We start from the raw sequence: 20,888 nt of genomic DNA, 5'->3' as shown, positions 1-20,888 counted from the left end.
AACACATGTAAAAGATGTTATTTAACTCATTAATTAATGGGAGGACCTGTAAGGTGTTAAAAGTAGTTCAAAGGAGAATTCAAAGTACTGCACGTGTATAGCATCAGGTATGCTGAAATGAATTTACAAATCTATGCAAAACTGTCTTTTTCCATAGGGACGTGGGGAAAATCATTCCTCTCTCACTGGACAGAATTTGTTTGTAAGTGTATGGACAAGAATCCTTTAAATTGCTATCATTTAACTATAACTTACAATTATAAAACAGCTCAAATGTCATGAAGAATGCAGACCTTGTAGAATCAGGTAACTAGGGAAGGTGCACATTACACAGTGCCTAGTTTTCCACTGAAGATGCCAAGTGATCTTCTTGGTTCATTTCAAAGCCTCTCACAGTCTTTCATAAAAGAACAAAATAAATGGGTCTACATTCTGGTTTTTGACAACCATCCCATGTCTGTTAGTCTTAGGGACTTAACTCTCATTCCTTGTAAATAAAGTCAGTTTTCAAAATGAAAGAAAATGAAGTTATTCTTAGATGGATATTTTCTGGTATTTTGATCAACATTAGAACACTCAGGTTAGTGTTGAATTTTGGACCATTGGCAGATACTTAAACTGTAGCTCCAAATGGTTAGGTAGCAAGTTCAATGAGACTACCAAGTGCATAATATTTTGTAGATATTCAGTTACTAAAGAACAATAGTAATAATTTGAAGGAAAGTGGAAGTCTCCTGCCCAATTTTAATTCTTTAAAGTGTATATTATTACACCTTTAGCAACTTCCCAATGTTAAATACTTTTTACCTGGGCAGTTAAACCCGGGGGAGAGGGCACAAAGTTGGCATTATCTACTCCAAATTCATGCTGTCTGCTTCTAACTGGACCTTTGCTGCTTCATGACCTTTTTATTCCTCTCATATGTATTCTCTTGCACTTTCCTGATTTTGAAGCAGCAGTGTGGTATCGTAGAAAGAGATAGAATTTGTAGTCGTATAGACCTGGGTTTGAATCACCACCCTACCACTTACCAGCTGTTAGATCTTGGGGAATTCTCACAGTCTCAAGTTCTTGAATTAAATGAGTCATAAATACTAAACAGGATTACATGAAATTTGTATATAAATGATGTAATAGCACATGGTAGGCAGTAAGTATTTGTTTTCTTCTCTGTTCTTCTCAGGCCTTCAAGCTTCCCTGCTTTCTCACCTCTTGTTTCTATTACTGAAATAATTGGAGTCATTTGGTATGAACTTCCTCATCTTCCCCTCTTCTGTCTCTATACAGAGATGTATATCTTTCTGTGTTTTTTGTTTCAGAAGTATGTTTCTTTTACCTCACAAGGTTTTTGTGAGGATTAAATAAGATAATGTGTATGAAATTGCTTAGTACATTTCCTAGCACATATTAGGCATCAAAGGAAGATTAATTGGATCTGAATGTAAGGTTAATTTTATCTTTGATATTACCTCTCCTTTAGGTTATTTTCTACTTCTGTAAGTATTACTCTTCTTTGTAGTATTTTTTATTTTTTTAAATTTTATTTATTTATTTATTTATTTTGACTGCGTTGGGTCTTTTTTGTTGCGCGTGGGCTTTCTCTATTTGCGGTGAGCGAGGGCTACTCTTCGTCGTGGTGCATGGGCTTCTCATTGCGGTGGCTTCTCTTGTTGTGGAGCACGGGCGCTAGGCATGTGGGCTTCAGTAGTTGTGGCACTTGGGCTCAGTAGTTGTGGCTCACGGGTTCTAGAGCACAGGCTCAGCAGTTGTGGCACATGAGCTTAGTTGCTCTATGGCATGTGGGATCTTCCCGGACCAGGGCTCGAACCATTGTCCCCTGCATTGGCAGGCAGATTCTTATCCACTGAGCCACCAAGGAAGCCCTCCTTTGTAGTATTAATATGTTTGATTTTTCCTTCTCCTCTTTTTTTTTTTTTACATATACATACATCCACTCTTTTTAAAATTATTTTCCCATAAAGGTCATTACAGAGTATTGAGAAGAGTTCCCTGTGCTATACAGTAGGTCCTTATTAGTTATCTGTATTATATATAGTAGTGGGTATATGTCAATCCCAATCTCCCCCCACTTCCCCCCTGGTAACCATAAGTTTGTTTTCTGCATCTGTGACTCTATTTCTGTTTTGTAAATAAGTTCATTTGTACCTTTTTTTTAGATTCCACATATAGGTATAAGTGATATCATATGATATTTGTTTTTCTCTGTCTGACTTACTTCACTCAGTATGACAGTCTCTAGGTCCATCCATGTTGCTGCAAATGACATTATTTCATTCTTTTTTATGGCTGAGTAATGTTCTGTTGTGTATATGTACCACATCTTCTTTATCCATTCCTCTGTTGATGGACATTTAGGTTGCTTCCATGTCCTGGCTACTGTAAATAGTGCTGCAGTGAACATTGGGGTGCATGTATGTTTTCAAATTATGGTTTTCTCCGGGTATGTGCCCAGGAGTGGGATTGCAGGATCATATGGTAGCTCAATTTTTAGTTTTTAAAGGAGCCTCCATACTGTTCTCCATGATGGTTGTACCAATTTACATTCCCACCAACAGTGGAGGAGGGTTCCTTCCTTCTCCTCTTTCAAAAAGCATTCCTTTTTAAGGGGTAAACCCTTGAGGGGAAAACCCCTTTTGCTTGGCCTTGCCAGAACTCTGGCTAATACTCTATTTCGTTCATTCCTTTATTGTCAGACTGCTCAGTTGAATAGGTAAGGGGTTTGGCTGCCACTTTTCCACCACCTGCTCTCATTAAACCCCTGCATTCTGATATACCATAATTTTCCCCTGAATCTGAAACAGCACCCTCCCAGTCAGACTCACACAAGGCTTAGAATGTAGTAGGCATTCAGTGAATATTAGTTGAATAATGAATGAAATGAGAAGCTTTAGAGTACTATCACTGAGGGCTCTCTAATGCTTTCGATCAGTGCTTTTAAAGAATTCTGGTAAGAAACCATTATGCCGGAATTCAGTCTAACTGGATGCTAATGTATAACAAGAATTTTTTTTTTTCAGAAACCCATGGTTTGTATCAGATTCCAGGAAGAAATTTTACTTACTGTGTTTTAGAGAAAGTTTAACTCTCAAGGCAAATTTATTAGCAAAATATCTTTTCTGTTTTCTTCTATCAAGAGCACTCAGACCATTGTTTTTCCAGTTCAGTGATACTCAGACCTTGGTCCTTGAGCCCCAGGTAGTCCTTTCAGCAACTGTCTTCTTCTGAGACCTTTATTGTATAAACCAGACTATGCTGAGATAATGCTGCCATTTTGTTAACAATAATAGCTAATATGGCACCAGAGGCGTATTCTTTATTTTATTTATTTAATTCATTTTTGGCTGTGTTGGGTCTTAGTTGTGGCATGAGGGATCTTTTGTTGCGGCGCGCGGGCTTCTCTCTAGTTGTGGCGTGTGGGTTTTCTCTCTCTAGTTGCGGTGCATGGACTCCAGAGCACGTGGGCTCTGTAGTTTGCGGCACATGGCATGTGGGATCTTAGTTCCCGGACCAGGGATCGAACCCCCGTCCCCTGCATTGGTAGGTGGATTCTTTACCACTGGACCACCAGGGAAGTCCTGGCATATTCTTTTAAATATAGCATCTCAGCTTTGGTGAAGTTGATTTCTCTTTTGCCGTTTTAATAAGTAGACTCGTTTACAGTTAATTTTTTTTTTTTTGGCCACGCATCTGGTGGCATCTTAGTTCCCCAACTAGGGATGGAACCCATACCCCCTGCAGTGAAAGTGCGGAGTCCTAACCACTGGACCTCCAGGGAATTCCCTACAGTTAAAATTTTAGCTTTATCTATCTAGTAGATAGTATTAGTTTGCCAAAAGTAATTAGAGCAAGCTTTCTTGGATTATAGAAGTCTTCTTATTCAGTACCATCCAATCTTACACAGTTTACTATTAACTGAAAAAATTGGTTAAAGCAAGATATAAAAATGATACATACATATCATAAGCATTTTATTTTTGCTTAAAACAAATAAATGTACATTTGTTCACCAACCTTTTTTTTTTTTTTTTTTTTTTTGCGGTACGCGGGCCTCTCACCGCTGTGGCCTCTCCCGCTGCGGAGCAAGAGGCTCCGGACGCGCAGGCTCAGCGGCCATGGCTCATGGGCCCAGCCGCTCTGCGGCATGTGGGATCTTCCCGGACCGGGGCACGAACCCGTGTCCCCTGCATTGGCAGGCGGACTCTCAACCACTGCGCCACCTGGGAAGCCCTTCACCAACCTTTTGATATATTATGTTATGTGTCTGCTGATGAGAGTTCTTCATCTATTTGGCATTAATTGCAGCCCATGATGCATTGCTTACAACTTCCAATTACAGTTTTTGTAAGTGGAGTGAGAACTCTTAAAGACTTGAAGCAATGAGTATAGACTCCTCCTAGATTTCTAATTTTTCCCCAAGGTTATTTATGTGTCTCACCCACACTTAAGTTGAGGATTTCTTTTTTTTTTAATATTTGGTTGCACAGGGTCTTAGTTGCGGCACGTGGGCTCCTTAGTTGTGGCATGCGAACTCTTAGTTGCAGCATGCATGTGCGATCTAGTTCCCTGACCAGGGATCGAACCCAGGCCCCCTGCATTGTGAGCGCGGAGTCTTATCCACTGCGCCACCAGGGAAGTCCCGAAGACGGTGTTTCAAATGATTTATATTCAGTCTTCCAGAGCCTTCAACTTAGTTCTCAAAGAAATAGCAACTTTTCTTACATTCGTAGTTCATTAATGTATTTAGTATTTCATTACAATCATGTAATTGTAATTATGGGCACAACTGGAATTAAGTAGGTTTGAGAACAAATACATCAGGTTCAGTATAGTATAGGGGGAGCAGAATGCCCCAATGTCAGTGTTACCTGTTAGCTGCCAGTGTTCAGCCAGGGATATTGGTCAGTGCCTGGCAGAGGGAATGAAGAGTATCAGTTAAACTGTGCCGTTAAGAGGCAAAAGGATGTCTTTAGTTTATTTTCTTTTTTGTTAAAGTTTTATGTAATATACATAAAGTAAAATGCAAAATGCTTAAGGGTACAACTAGATGAATTTTTTCACAGTGAACAGACCTGTATAATAAATACTCAGATCATGATAATAGAATAGTACCAGGATCCTAGAAGCCTTCCTGTACCCTGACCCAGTTTCTTTCCCACTACTATTGTGACCTCTATCACTATCGATTAGTTTGGCTTATGTATGAACTTCATATAAATGGAATCATACAACATACACTCTTTTGCATCTGACATTTTTCTCTTAGCATTGGTTTTTTTTTTAACATCTTTATTGGAGTATAATTGCTTTACAATGGTGTGTTAGTTTCTGCTTTATAACAAAGTGAATCAGCTATACATATACATATATCCCCATATCTCCTCCCTCTTGCGTCTCCCTCCCACCCTCCCAATCCTACCCCTCTAGGTGGTCACAAAGCATGGAGCTGATCTCCCTATGCTATGCGGCTGCTTCCTACTAGCTATCTATTTTACATATGGTAGTGTATATATGTCTATTAGCATTGGTTTTGAAACTGATCCATGTTATGTCAGTAGCTCGTTCTTTTTCTGTATTGCGGTATATAGTATTCTGTTCTGTAAATATACCACAATTTATTTATCCATTCTGTCATTGATAGATGTCTACATTTGTTTCTAGTTTTGGACTCTTAAAAACAGTGCTGCTATAAACATTCTCGTACATGTCTCTGGTGCACATATACATGCATTTTGTTGAGCATATACTTAGGAGTAGAACATCTGGTTGTAGGATATGCTTATGTTCAGCCTTAGTAGATTTTACTAAATAGATTTTTACACTCCCACTAGCAGTGTGTGAGAATCAGTTATTCCACATCCCTCGATGGCCCTTTAAAAAAAAACTTTACCATGTATTTTTATCATTTTGTTTATGTCGTGTATTTGGTTTTAAAAAATATGATATAGAATATTCATGAACCCACCATTTAACCTGAGAAGTTTAATATTGAATATTGACAGTCTTACATGTTCTCCTCTCGCCTTTCAAGGTAAATACTCTAATTTTTTTTTTTTTACTCTTTCCATTGCCTTTTCAAAAAATAGTTTTATCAGGTGTATGTGTGTGTCTAAATAATATATTGTCTAGTGTTAGTTGTATTTATTTTTTTTTAAAGAATATGTGTGCGCAATCTGGGAATTGATTTTCTTTTCTTTCTTTTTTAATGCTTTACATTATGTTGCTAAGATTTATCTATATTGTTGTGTACAGTTGTAACAGTTGACTCATTTTTCTCTGCCATATAATACTTCATTTAGTGGATTCATCACAGTTTATTCATTTCCTGTTGATGACATTTGGGTTGTTTCCATTTCTTACTGTTATGAATTCTACATGTTTTCTGGTGTGCCATGAGCAAGAATTTCTCTTGGTACTTAGGAATGTAATCTCTGGGTCATAGGATTGATAAATGTTCTAGTTTACAAAATAATGCCTATATTCCAAAGAAGTTATACCAATTTATACTCTATCATCAATAGATCAGAGATGAGAGCCTTTTCATTATGAGAGAATTTAAAATTATAACCTCAGTTACTTTTAGAGATAGTTACTATTTACATTTTCTATTTTTTGCCTGTGTTTGGTAACGTGTTTTTTAAGAAATTTGTTACCTACGTTTTCAAATGTATTGACATAAGGTTGTCTCTATTTTTGTCTTGTATTTAATGTCTGTAAGATCTATACTTTATAAAAAAAATTCCTGATATTGATAATATTGATATTTGTGCTTTCGTGCTTTTTTTTCTTTTTCCCTTCTTCTTTTAGGAGTTTCTTGCTGGGTCAAGCAGTCAATTTTTTCTTTCATAATTTTTTTTCTTATTGCATTAAAATTTAAAAAAATCATGGTAAAATACACGTAACGTAAAATTGACCATTTAAACCATTTTAAAGTGTACAGTTCAGTGATGTTAAGTACATTCACATTGTTGTACAACTGTCACTACCGTTCATCTCCAGAACTTTTTCATCTCCCCAAATTGAAACTCTGTACCATTAAACAATAATTCCTCATTCTCCTACCCCACAGCACCTGGCAACTTCGTCTCTATGAATCTGACTACTCTAAGTACCTCATATAGGTAGAATCATATAGTATTTGTCTTTTTTGTGACGGGCTTATTTCACTAAGCATAATGTCCTCAAGGTTTATCCATATTTTAGTATGTGTCAAGTATTGGCACATAGTAATTTATCTTAAATACTTATTAATTGATCAGTTAATAATTTTTTCAAGTTAGAAGGTGTATTAGAAATCACTTTTTCTATTTGCGTGAAATTTCCCTTTATGGATTAGAATCAGTGAATATAGCTCTTAATTGCCTTATTTTGTTTTTGCCTAATAGCTGCCTCCATTCCCTTGTGCTGTTTGTGCATCTGTGCTTTGGGGAGATGGGAGGAATGGAGTTTATATGTGTGTGGAGGGGGTGAGGATTAAATGATCAGTATTGTTTAAAACCATTATTGAAGAATTTATACAGCTGAGGATAATTTGGCTTGATTGGGCTTGGGTTACAGCCACCCGCCTGAGGAGGAGGGTACAGACAACTCACCACGCAGCTAGCAGTGAAACAGGAAAAGACAAACTTGTATGTATTCCTGCTCTGCTCCTTTTGAGCCCCCTCTACTCCCACACTTACAGCTGCCACTGATGACTAATGTTAAGCAACTTGGAGGGTCCTGTGTCTTTTAATAGTAGTAAGAGGAGTTGTGCTATCACATGGTTTCTGATTTTCCACCTAGAATGTATTTTAAATTTCCAGAAATTCTATTTTATTCCAATTTCCAATTCTGTGTTGTTCCAATTCAAGGTTTATATTTTAAAAAAAGGAATTTATTGGTTTTTCTAAATGAAAATTCCATTTTCCAAAATAAAATTTGTGGTGATCAGACCTTATAATTATGGGAGTTTTGGGGTTAGAATGACACATGGATTGGAAAGTTAGTGCCAATGAATAAAGACTTTGTTGAGAAAACAGACTTATGGAAATGTCTCACATTCACCTTTTTGACCTAAGGAAATCATCTCCTTTGTTCCTAATTATTTTTTAGAATATATCATTGCATTACTTTGGGTCTCTCTCCTTTCTCTTTTTTTTCTTCTCTTTCATATTCCTTTATAAAGCTAATGAGAATAATTATTGGCAAAAATGATATTGTGGAATAAGAACTCTTGGTTACTTTCTCATAACCCAAACCTTTAAAAGTCAGGAAAAATATTTTTATTTGGAACTCCCCATTTTCTTGTTTTTGGTTGTTATTCTGCAGGTCTAGAAGTTAGTGTTTGTAGGTCCTTACTGACACATTTCTTGAACCCGTTGATTGGATTTCTAAGTTGAAACAAATGTTATTTAGGTTAAACTGAGGGTTTTCAGCTTTGGTTTAATTTACTAGGAAGGGATCTTTTTTAAAAAAAGTATTACAATTTTTTTGAATAGATAAGATGCTTGTATGGTTCCAATGCCAAAATAGAAAAAGGCCAATTGAAAAGTCTTTCTTACCCGAGTTTCCTATTTTTTCAGTTTCCATTCCTCAACGGATCATCACTGTTGCTAGTTTCTTGTTTATCCTTCCAGATATACAATATTTATGTATATATGATAGTATAAATATATTCTCCCCATCATATTCATTTAACAATATATCATATCAATACGTAAGAGAACGTTCTCTTTCCTCAAAAACATTTGCATAGTATCTCATTGTATGAATAAACCATAATTCATTAAACTAGCGTTCCATTGATGGACAATTAAGTTGTTTCCAATCTTTTGCTCTAATAAATATTGTTTCATTTGATAACCTTGAACATACCTTTCCACACATTTGCAGATATGCTTGTAGGGTAAATTCCTAGAAATTCTTTTGCTGGGTCAAATAGTATATGTATTAAAAATTTTGGGGGGTATAAATTTATTTATTTATTTTTGGCTGTGTTGGGTCTTCGTTGCTACACCTGGGCTTTCTCTAGTTGTGGCGAGTGGGGTCTACGCTTCGTTGTGATGCGCGGGCTTCTCATTGTGGTGGCTTCTCTTGTTGTGGAGCATGGGCTTCAGTAGTTGTGGCTACGAGGGCTCAGTAGTTGTGGCTCGTGGGCTCTAGAGTGCAGGCTCAGCAGTTGTGGCACACAGGCTTAGTTGTTCCATGGTATGTGGGATCTTCCCGGACCAGGGATCAAACCCGTGTCCCCTGCATTGGCAGGCGGATTCTCAACCACTGCGCCACCAGGGAAGTGCCTGTATTTAAAATTTTGATAACTACTGTCTAGTTGTTTTTCATAGGTATTGTACAAATTGACATTCTCACTTAGATGTGAGGTAGCCTGTTTTCTCCATAGTCTTACTACCAGTGTGTGTAATCATTTTGGACATTTGTCAGGGTAAAAAACAGTGTTTTAGTAGTTTCAAAGTACATAAAATAGGCTAAGTACTTTTTAATCTAAGTATAAATGTGTAGTCCTCCCTCAGTATCTGCTGAGGATTGGTTCCAAGACCCCCCACAGATACCAAAATCTGCAGATGCTCAAGTCCCTTTATATAAAATGGCATAGTATTTGCATATAACCTAAACATTTCCTCCTGTATATTTTAAATCATCTCTAGATTACTTATAATACCCAATACAATGTAAATGTTATGTAAATAGTTGCTGGCGTGTGGCAAAACCAAATTTTTCTTTTTGGAACTTTTTGGATTTTTTTTCCCTTGAATATTTTTGATTTCGGTTGGTTGAATCCGAGAATGCAGAAACTGCAGATATGGAGGACTGGACTGTACATGGTATAAGAAGTCAAATAGTGGGCTTCCCTCGTGGCGCAGTGGTTAAGAATCCGCCTGTCAATGCAGGGGACACAGGTTGGAGCGCTGGTCCGGGAAGATCCCACATGCCACGGAGCAACTGAGCCTGCGCTCTAGAGCTTGTGAGTCACAACTACTGAGCCCAAGTGCTGCAACTACTGAAGCCCGCACGCCTAGAGCCCGTACTCCACAACAAGAGAAGCCACCGCAATGAGAAGCCCATGCACCACAACGAAGAGTAGCCCCCGCTCACTGCAACTAGAGAAAGCCTGCGCGCAGCAACGAAGACCCAACACAGCCAAAAATAAAAATATATAGGGGCTTCCCTGGTGGTGCAGTGGTTGAGGGTCCGCCTGCCAATGCAGGGGACGCGGGTTTGTGCCCCAGTCCAGGAAGATCCCACATGCCGCGGAGCAGCTGGGCCCGTGAGCCATGGACACTGAGCCTGCACGTCCGGAGCCTGTGTTCTGCAACGGGAGAGGCCACAACGGTGAGAGGCCTGCGTACCGCAAAAATAAATAAATAAATAAAATAAATTAATTTTTTTAAAAAAAGAAGTCAAATAATATCACAAAGCTTATAATAATTTTAAAAAAAAGTCTTGCTTTCTCTGTCCTCTCCCCCACGATTCCCTATTCTGGCTGTCCATGGGTAATTACGACCATTTATTCTGGTATTAAACTCCATATTTCTTCATAGCATGGCTGTACTGACTTTTTAATCTTTTTAGGGGCAATCCTATTATGGAAGATGAGCATTTAGTTTTCTTATGTTTCCTTCCTTCCTCATCTGTCCTTCCTTTTTCCCTGGTTCTATTCATAGGTACATTTTGTAACAATCTCCATGTTCAATTTAAAATAACTACAAGTACCTTTGTGTATAGCCCAATTTACCTTTTATTTGCTAGTGTTGTCAGGTCCTTATAATGCATGCCAGTGTGAAAAGTTATATACCCCAAGACTTGAAAATTATACCCGCTGTATCTTTAGAGGACTTTGGATCATTCTGATTTCCTAACTGTACATCATCTAAATTTGATGGAGTTGCCATTCTAAAGTTCTAACAATACCTGAAATTATGACCTACTGCTAGTAACCCATAGTCTTGGTAAAGTTCCCATTAGTTTTTGTTAAGTAACTTGTATAATCTATGATTCTTAACACCTTTTAGTTTTAGGAGACACATCTTTCATTGCAGTTAATATCAGCCAGTGTTTATTGACTGGTTGTCAATAAGTGTCAGGCATTCTTTTAAGTGCTACATCTGTATGAACTCATTTAAACCATATAACAGTCCTGTGAGGAAGATGCTAGCATTATTTGCATCTTACAGATAAAGAAATGGAGACACAGAGAAGGTAAGTAGCTTGCTTGTAGTCATTTAGCTAGGAGACGGTGGAGCTGGGATGGGAACCCAGGCAGTCTGGCTTTTAAGCCCTCACTTATCCACTTGCTATACTGCATCTATACTAAGGCTATATATTCAACCTCAGTGAAGCATGTGCTTTGGCTTGGATTTCCATGAGTAGTGATGGATTTATGCTAATCCATCCACATCTAACATTTTTCATCTCTTTTTCTTTTTTTTCCAAATCAGTATATTCTTGAAAATTAAGAAAAAAATTAAAATATGTAATATAAAATTTACCATCTTAGCCATTTTTAAAGGTACAGGTCAGTAGTGTTAAGTATATTTACATAGTTGTTGAACAGATCTCTAGAAATTTTTTGTCTTGTAAAATGGAAAATTTCTGCAGGCATCTCTTCATTTTATTGCACTTTGCTTTATTTTACTTTGCAGATATTGCATTTTTTACAAATTGAAGCTTTGTGGCAACCCTGCATTAAGCAAATCTCTCAGTGCCATTTTTCCAGCAGCATTCTCACTTTGTTGTCTCTGTGTCACATTGTGAGAATTCTCCCAATATTTCAAACATTTTCATTTTTACTGTATTTGGTTTTTTTTTGGTCTCTCAAAATATTTCAAGTAGAAATTGGGAAGACAACCAAATGTAAAATAGTTAAGTAAAAAACCTTGACGAATACACTCATTTGGTCATCAAAATATAAAAAGCTGAAAATAGTATTACATTAGGTACCTTGATTGAAAACAGTGTTATTCTATTCAAGTAATAAGCCCAAAGCGGTCCCCAACTAAGAGTTAAAGCTTGTCTCTCTATTCATACACACAGCCCTTAGACAAGAATCATATATGTTTTTATCCAGAATGGTCCCTCCACCCAAATCCTTGTCTTTTTATTTTTGTTACTTTTATGGAAATTATTCAGTGTGTTTTTCATAAATAAATTTTTTTTTCAGAATGCCAGTAAAGCCACCACATCAACCTTGGACAATATCTGAATCATTTTTACAAAAGTGGAAATAGCCAAATAAAGGGTCTCAGGTTAAGTGAGAGGCATGGGTGAGTTATTAATCGATATGGACTAATCTGTCCTTTGATCAGCACAGTGACATTGCTGAACGTGCTTTGAAAGTTGGCCCCACCTGATAACACCCCATGTGGACACAAACCTCTCGGTCCTAGAATCCTTTCTCAAAGGTATAAGTGAGGCACAAAGAATCACTAGTAGAAGGATGAGTAAAAGCTGAGTCTTGCCAGAGTGGGGTGCTGGCAAGAGAAAGTCAGGTCCTTGTATACCCAGTTGAAAGGCAAAGTGTCCTGGCGAGGCTGTCCCCAAGGGCTGTCCCGCAGGGCACATGTGAGGTGGGTCTGGTGTAGGAGAGACAGACTTATTGGGATGAAGGGCACCCAGCATCGTCTGGAGAGTCAGGGTTGGGGAGCAGACCCTTACCACCAAGGCCACCGCGGACTCCGGGTTGCTGTCCTGGGTTTGTCAGCCGATCTCTGCCCTTTCCTCCTGGGCTGTCTTCCGCCTCCTGGCACTGAAGGTCAGAGGGCTGGGTTTTTCTTCGTGCTCCTCCTCTGAATCTGACTTGTCACTGTAGAGGTGAATGGTGGCTTGCATAGGGAAACTAGCCAGCACCTTCACCCCGGAACTCTGCAGATACTCTTGATGCTTAGAAAGAGGTAAATAAAGTCTTACAGGATGCTGAGACCCAAAGGCTCCCCCTTCGATCCAAAGGTTTGTTGGTCACCTCCAGGCTCAAGCTTAACAGTATTTGCTAAGCTCCTCTTCCTCTTACTGTTGTCATGATGTCCCAAGCACTGTGAGGGAGCCCAAGATGGAAAGATGAGTCGGACACAGTCCCCCAGTTCATGCATTTTAAATCTCGCTTCCAGTTCTGCTGGGCTCAGCATCCTGGGGGTTCAGGATCCAAGGTCTCCATGGTGTTTGGCTCTTGGCCCTCAAGGTGGCGGTGGTCCCTGGGGACCGTCCCCCGGGGCAGTGACAGACGCGTCCCCGCGCCACGGGCTGCGGCTGCCACCTCAGGTCTGATGGTGCCCTCCGAGCCCGCGCCCCTCCAGCGGCGCACACGACCGGCCGCGCCTTTAACCAGTCTGGCGAGGGCGCTCACCCTACTGTATTTGTTATGGTGATCTGTGATCAGTGATTTTTGATGTTACGACTGTAATTGTTTTGGAGCGCCACAAACCACGCCCATATGGGAGGCAGATTTAATGCATAAATGTTGTGTGTGTTCTGACTGCTCCACCAACTGGCCATTCCCCTGTCTCTCTCCCTCTCCTCAGGCCTCCCTATTCCCTGAGACGCAACAGTACTGAAATTATAGGCATATTTTGTTTTATTGTGTTCTACTTTATTACACTTCGCAGATAATTGCATTTTTTTTTTTTTTACAAATTGAAGGTTTGTGGCAATCTTGCATTATCAGATGATGGTTAACATTCTTTTAGCAATAAAGTATTTTTAAATTAAGGTATGTACATTTTTTTAGACGTAATGCTATTGCACACTTAATAGACTACAGTATAGTGTAAACATAACTTGTATAGGCACTGGGAAACCAAAAAAATTTCTGTGACTTGCTTTATTGCGATGTTCACTTTACTGCGGTGGTCTGGAACTGAACCTGGAGTATCTCCAAGGTATGCCTGTACCTGTGAAATCACAATATCGCATTTCCCTCTCCCTACAGCCCCTGGCATCCACCATTCTACTTTCTGTTTCTATGAATTTCACTACTTTAGATACCTCATATAAGTGGAATCTTACAATATTTTTCTTTTTTATGACTGAAACCTCATTTAGCATAATGTCCTCAGAGTTCATTTACATCGTGGCATGTATCAAGATTTCCTTCTTTTTAAAGGCCAAATAATATTCCATTGTATGTATATGCCACATATTGTTTATCCAGTCATCCATCAATGGACATTTGGGTTGTTTCCACCTCTTGTCTATTACATTGATAAATAGTGCTACGGTGAACATGGATGTGCAAATATTTCTTCGACATCCTGCTTTCATTTCTTTTGGATATATACCCAGAGGTGGGATTGCTGCATCTTACGGTAGTTCTATTTTTAAGTTTTGAGGAAGCTTCATATTATTTTCTATAGTGGCTGCACCATTTTATATTCCCACCAATAGTGCACAAGAGTTCCAATTTCTCCACATCCTCAGCAACACTTATTTTCTGTTTTGTTTTTTTTTGTGTATGTGTGTTTTTGTGTTGTTGTTGGTTTTGGTAGCAGCCATCCTAATGGGTATGAGATGATATCTCATTGTGGTTTTGATTTGTGTTTCTCTAATGATGAGTGATGTTAAGCATCTTTTCATGTGTTTTTTGGCCATTTGCATATCTCCTTTGGGGAATGTCTGTTCAAGTTCTTTGCCCATTTTTAAGTTGGTCATTTATTTTTCTGTTGTTAAGTTGTAGGGGTTCTTTATATCTACTGGATATTAACCTCTTATCAGTTAAATGATTTACAAATATTTTCTCCCATTCCATAGATTGCCTTTTCACTCTTGATTATTTCTGTTGACGTACAGAAGTTTTTAATTTTCACATGGTCCTGTTTGTCTATTTTTGCTTTTTTAACTGTGCTTTTGGTGTCATATTCAAGAAATCATTGCCAAATTCAATGTCATGAAGCTTTTCCTCTGTGTTTTCTTCTAGGAGTTTTAGATCTTACGTTTAGGTCTTTAATCCATTTTGAGTTGGCTTTTGTATATGGTGTAAGTGATGGGTCCAGCTTTATCCTTTTGCATGTAGATATCCAGTTTTCCAAACATCATTTGTTGGAGAGACTATTCTTTCCCCATTGAGTGGTCTTGGTGCCTTTGTTAAAAATTATTTGACCATACATGTGACAGTTTATTTCTGGGCTCTGTATTCTATTCCATTCATCTAAATTTAGTCTTTATGCCAATACCATACTGTTTTGTTTTGTTTTTTGTTTTTGGCCGCGTTGGATCTTCATTTGCTGCATGTGGACTTTCTCTAGTTGCGGCGAGTGGGGGCTACTCTTTGTTGCGGCGCCCAGGCTTCTCATTGTGGTGGCTTCTCTTGCTGTGGAACACGGGCTCTAGGCGCGCGGGCTTCAGTAGTTGTGGCCTGCAAGCTTAGTTGCTCTGAGGCATGTGGGATCTTCCCGGACTGGGGGTCGAATCCGTGTCCCCTGCATTGTCAGGCGGATTCTTAACCACTGCGCCACCAGGTTAAGTCCCCAAAGTCTACTTTAGATTAGTACTAGTTTAATTCTATAAGATAGCTTGTCTTTCCCCCTCCTTTGTGCGGTTATTGTCATATATATCGTCTATATTTGTTATAAACCCAACAGTACAGTGTTGTTATTACTGCTTTATACAATCTTGTCTTTTAAATAATTTAAGAGAATAATTTTTTTATTCTTTTTGTATTGGAGTATAGTTGCTTTACAGTATTGTGTTAGTTTATACTGTACAGCGAAGTGAATCAGCTATGCATGTGTGTATATATATATATGCCCTCTCTTTTGGATTTCCTTCTCATTTAGGTCACCGCAGAGCATCGAGTAGAGTTCCCTGTGCTATACAGTACGTTCTCATGACTTATCTATTTCATACATACTATCAATAGTCAGCCTCAATTTCCCAATTCATCCAACCCCCCACCCCCACTTGCCCCTTGGTATCCATGTTTGTTCTCTACGTCTGGGTCTCTATTTCTGCTTTGTAGTTAAGATCATCTATACCAGTTTTTTTCAGTTTCCACATATATGTGTTAATATAAGATATTTTTCTCTTTCTGACTTCACTCTGTATGAGAGAATAAAATTTTTAAAACGCATTCTTTTATATTTACCCATATATTTACTTTTTCCAGTGCTCTTCATTTCTCTGTGTAGATTTAAGCTACCAGCTGGTGTCAGTGGATTCTCTGAGTTATTGGGGATGTCTTTATTTCACCTTCATTTCTGAAAGACAGTTTAGCTATCTGGATACAGAATTCTTGCTTGACAATATTTCCTTTCAGCATTTTGAATATTTCATCTCGCTGCCTTCTAGCCTCCCTTGTTTCTGATGAGAAGTTAGCCACTAGTTATATCTTTGCTTCCCTGTAAATGATGGGTTGTTTTTTTCTTACTACTCCCAAGATTTTCAGTTTGGGGCTTTCATCAGTTTTACTACATGTCTAGGTACGGACTTCTGTGTTTTTGTAGTTGTGGTTCATTGAGCTTCTTAATGTGTAGATTAATTTTAAAAATCAGTTTGTATTGTTTTTGGTCACTTTCTATCCTTTCTCTCCACTTCTTCTGGAACCCCTAATTTGTGTATGTTGGTACACTTGTTCCACAGGTCTTTAAGGCTCTGTTTGTTTTTCTTTATTCTTTTCTCTCTCTTCAGATTAGATAATTTCTATTGCTCTTTCTTCAGGTTTATTTTTTATTCTGCTGTAGTATTCAACTCTAGAGTTCCATTTGGCTCTTTTTTATGATTTCTGTCTTTTTGTTGAGATTTTCTATCTGTTTAAGGCATTGTTCATATAATTTTCTTTAGTCTTTTAAAGCACTTTGACGTCTGTGTTTGCTAAGTCTGGCATTGAGCCTACACAGGGATGTTTGCAATCACATGGGGTCATTTTCCCCTTCTCAGTTTGGGTCACACTTTCTTGCGTCTTTACATCCCATAAATTTTTGTTGAAACTGTGGACATTTTACATAATATGTTGTAGCAATTTTGGATTCTGATTTTTTTCCCTTTTGAGGGTTCTTGTTGCTTTGTTATTATTGTTGTTTTTTAAGTAACTTGCCTGGACTGAATCTGTAGAATCTTTCTCCTTGGTGTGTGACTGCTGATATCTGCTCAGTTTTGTTTCTGTTTTTTTAATTTCTGTTTTAATTTTTAAGTTTGGCTTCCTGGAGTGACACCTGTATCTGCATTGCTTAGTGGTCAGTTAATGATTGGTCAAAGATTGTGCTAAACACCTTGAGCCAGTAAGGCTTCCTCTCTCTGCTGATCATTGTGTGTGTTGGGGAAGCTCCTTCAAAGTTCAGACAGTTTAAAAGTCTGCCCTAACTTTTACTTTCTACTGGGCCCTTTTGTGTCTTTTCTGCCTGTTTATGCAGGCTCCTGGTGGACCCTTTCCAATCTCTCCAGTGCAGATGTGTAGAGCATTTATCAAGGTCCCTTAAGTTTCGTTTCCAGATTTCCTTTTTTAATTTCTGTCTAGTCTGCTGGTCCATTGCTTGCACTGACAGCAACCTCAGGCTCGCTGAGCCCTTGGTCTTGCTTTTTCATTTGCCACCAAGAATGCAAACTCTTACTGACAATGCGGATAGCCGTGGGTTTTTTCTGTGCTTTGCTTTAAATCAAGTCAGCCCTCTCTGTCAGTGAAGCTGCTGGTTTTCATGGCTTTCGCCACCTTGGTAGAACTACCTTTCCCACTGACCTCTGGGGATGGGAGTAGCTTTAGGCAATAATGCCACAGACTCTCTCTTTCCTTACCCCAAGTTCAGTAGTTTCTCATGAATAACCACAGAGAAGGTAACATTTGAGAAAAGACCTGAAGGAGGTGAGGAAGTATCCATGTAGATAGCTAGGGGAAGAACATTCCTGGCAGAGGCAACACCTTAAGGGCCTTAAGGTGAGAACATATCTAAGTTATAAAAGGGACAGTAAGGAGGCCAGTGTGGCTGGTGTGGAGTACCTGAGAGGAAGAGTAGTAGGACGTGAGGTCAGAGAGATAAAGCGAGGATGGGGACAGGGTGTTAGAGCAGGTAAGACCTTTTAGGCCACTCTAAGGGCTCTGGCTTTTGCCTTGAATGAAATGGGGAGCTGCTAGAGGGCTTTGAACAGTGGAGTTGGGACACAATGTCTTATAATTTTAAAAGCAGCTATGTGAAATAGAAGCCAGAGAGTGGCAGAATAGAAGGCTCAGGATGCCAGTTAGGAGACTATTACAGTCTTGATCATAGCAATGCAGGTAAGAAATGATTGTGGCTTAGATAAGGGTGGTAACAAGTGGAGATGGTGAGAAGCGGTCCAGTTCTGGTGTATGCATAAGGTAGAACAGATAGGATTTCTTCTGATGGATTGGCAGTGGGGAGTGAATGATACTGGTCCCTTATTTTAAGGGGCTTTTCCTGTATATTATCTGTGAATGTTTTTTCTGTTCCCTTTATTGAGTCCTATGTTTTTTGAGTTTATTATATTTATTCTAATTATCCATAGATTGGATCATTTTTATGTTCTAATATTATCTTCTAATTGCTTTAATATCTGTTTGTTTGTTTTTTTTTAATTCTGAAAGCCTTTCTCCACTCCGTTCATTCTGTTTTCTCTGTATCTCTTCTGTTTCTTGCTGTTTCTGACATCTTATTGAACCTTTAATTGTGGTGTTTTGTTTTTCAGGTTTTCTTCAGCTTTGCAGACATCTTTCTTTTCATTCTATTTATTCTTATTCATTCTTTAATTTATTTCTTAGCTCTTATTTTATTGTATCTAAATTCTTTTTTTAAATTAGTTTTATTTATTTTTTTTGGCTGCGTTGGGTCTTCATTGCTGTACATGGGCTTTCTCTAGTTGCGGTGAGTGGGGACTACTCTTCCTTGCGGTGTGAGGGCTTCTCATTGCGGTGGCTTCTCTTGTTGTGGAGCACGGGCTGTAGGTGTGCGGGCTTCAGCAGTTGTGGCGTGAGGGCTCAGTAGTTGTGGCTCACGGGCTCTAGAGTGCAGGCTCAGTAGTTGTGACATATGAACTTAGTTGCTCCGTGGCATGTGGGATCTTCCCGGACCAGGGCTCAAACCCATGTCCCCAGCATTGCCAGGCAGATTCTTAACCACTGCACCACCAAGGAAGCCCTGTATCTAAATTCTTTTTCTTTTTTTTTTTTTTTGCGGTACACAGGCCTCTCACCGCTGTGGCCTCTCCCGTTGCGGAGCACAGGCTCAGTGGCCATGGCTCACGGGCCTAGCCGCTCTGCGGCATGTGGGATCTTTCCAGACTGGGGCACGAACCCGCATCCCTTGCATCGGCAGGCGGACTCTCAACCACTGCACCACCAGGGAAGCCCAAAGCCCTCTACATTCTTATTTGAAGTATTCAAATAAGTATTCAAGGGAGAATCTGCTTTTGGTTTTGCGGGATTAGATTGTTTTCCAGGTTGGGTTCTTCATCTGCTGCGTGGTAATTTCTTCTCTCTCATTGTCTTTCTCTTTTGTTATTGGATATTTGATAGTTGCTGTGTCATTTTTATTGATCTTCTTTATATTTTATGTGGAACAGTTCCGTTTATACCTTTTATTTGAGAGAGATCGTTGAAATATCCTTGATATGTTTCCCACCTAATTTGAGACCTATCCCCACCCAATCTTGCTTATCAACTATGGTTAGTGGTTGATTGTTGCTTTCATCCTCTTTTCAAGCTAAGGGCATGAAGGTACAGAAGAGTTTAATCATTTTTGGTGATTTGAATTCTGTTCTTTTTTCTAGAGTCTCATAAAATGTTTTCTATCAGGCCTACTTTATCCAGTGGTAAATTCCATGTATTAACATAAGCTTTGGCAGATTCTCCCAATGTGGCTTAATGCCCTGGAAGATGGCAAGCCCCAGAGGTTCAGCCTCCTTTTCCTGAGGTCCCATAGTGGTTTATAGAGTTTTGTTTTCTTTTTCCACACTTTGTGGCTTGTGGGATCTCAGTTCCCCGATCAATGATTGAACCCGGGCCCATGGCAGTGAAAGCGTGGAGTCCTAACCACTGGACCACCAGGGAATTCCCTAAGAGGCTCTTACTCTTGATGGATTTTTTTTTTTAACTTACCCATGACTATCCCTTTCATTCTCCTCCTTCCACATTGAAAAGTATTTCATATAAGATCACTCTCGTTTCCTTCTTGGGTTGCATTTTTTAAAATGTTTATCCTATCAGGTGTCCAGGTATAAGAGTTCTATGATCCTCCTCATGCTTTCTTTACCCAGAAATCTTGGACATGTATTTTTATTTATTTATTTATTTATTTATTATTTGGCTGCATTGGGTCTTCGTTGCTGCACACAGGCTTTCTCTAGTTGCAGCAAGCGGGGGCTACTCTTAGTTGTGGTGCGTGGGCTTCTCAATGTGGTGGCTTCTCTTGTTGCGGAGCATGGGCTCTAGGCACATGGGCTTAAGTAGTTGGGGCACACGGGCTCAGTAGTTGTGGTTCGTGGGCTCTAGAGCGCAGGCTCCGTAGTTGTGGCGCGTGGACTTAGTTGCTCCGCGGCATGTGGGATCTTCCCAGACCAGGGCTCGAACCCGTGTCCCCTTCATTGGCAGGCAGATTCTTAACCACTGCGCCACCAGGGAAGTCCCTGGACATGTATTTTTTAAATGTTCAGTAATATGGAAAAGAAAGCATTTGTTTCTTTGCAACTTATAAAAGCTTTCTGTAGTATTGACTAATCCAAATTTTGATGTTTGAGTTTTCCTTATCAAATTAAGTTCCCCTTATCCTCTCCCCTTCCCACTCACCCCCTCCCCACCCCAAGTGTCTTGCAACTATATGTGAGCTGGGAAACTTGAGGAGCGGTTAGATAAAGGAAATTCTAGAAGAAGAGAAAAGACCCTTGATTTGGACAGGAAGAGCAGGTGGTAAGAGAGATCTTAGGGAATGATAAGAAGTAATTATTTT

General features: G+C 39.2%; 1 protein-coding gene and 1 pseudogene across 2 annotated transcripts in view; one reads left to right on the top strand and one right to left on the bottom strand.

Moving 5' to 3' along the window:
- Positions 1-20,888, top strand: part of SPATS2 (spermatogenesis associated serine rich 2) — a 136,203-nt gene that overhangs the window by 38,289 nt on the left and 77,026 nt on the right. The gene's annotated exons all lie outside the window — the stretch shown is intronic.
- LOC132529968 (protein ripply3-like) lies at positions 12,605-20,045 on the bottom strand (annotated as a pseudogene).

The sequence above is a fragment of the Lagenorhynchus albirostris genome, chromosome 11 (genome assembly GCF_949774975.1).
Source record: "Lagenorhynchus albirostris chromosome 11, mLagAlb1.1, whole genome shotgun sequence".
NCBI classification, from domain to species: Eukaryota; Metazoa; Chordata; class Mammalia; order Artiodactyla; family Delphinidae; genus Lagenorhynchus; species Lagenorhynchus albirostris.
The sequence above is the reverse complement of the archived record's forward strand: the minus strand, read 5'-3'. Positions and strand labels throughout refer to the sequence as shown.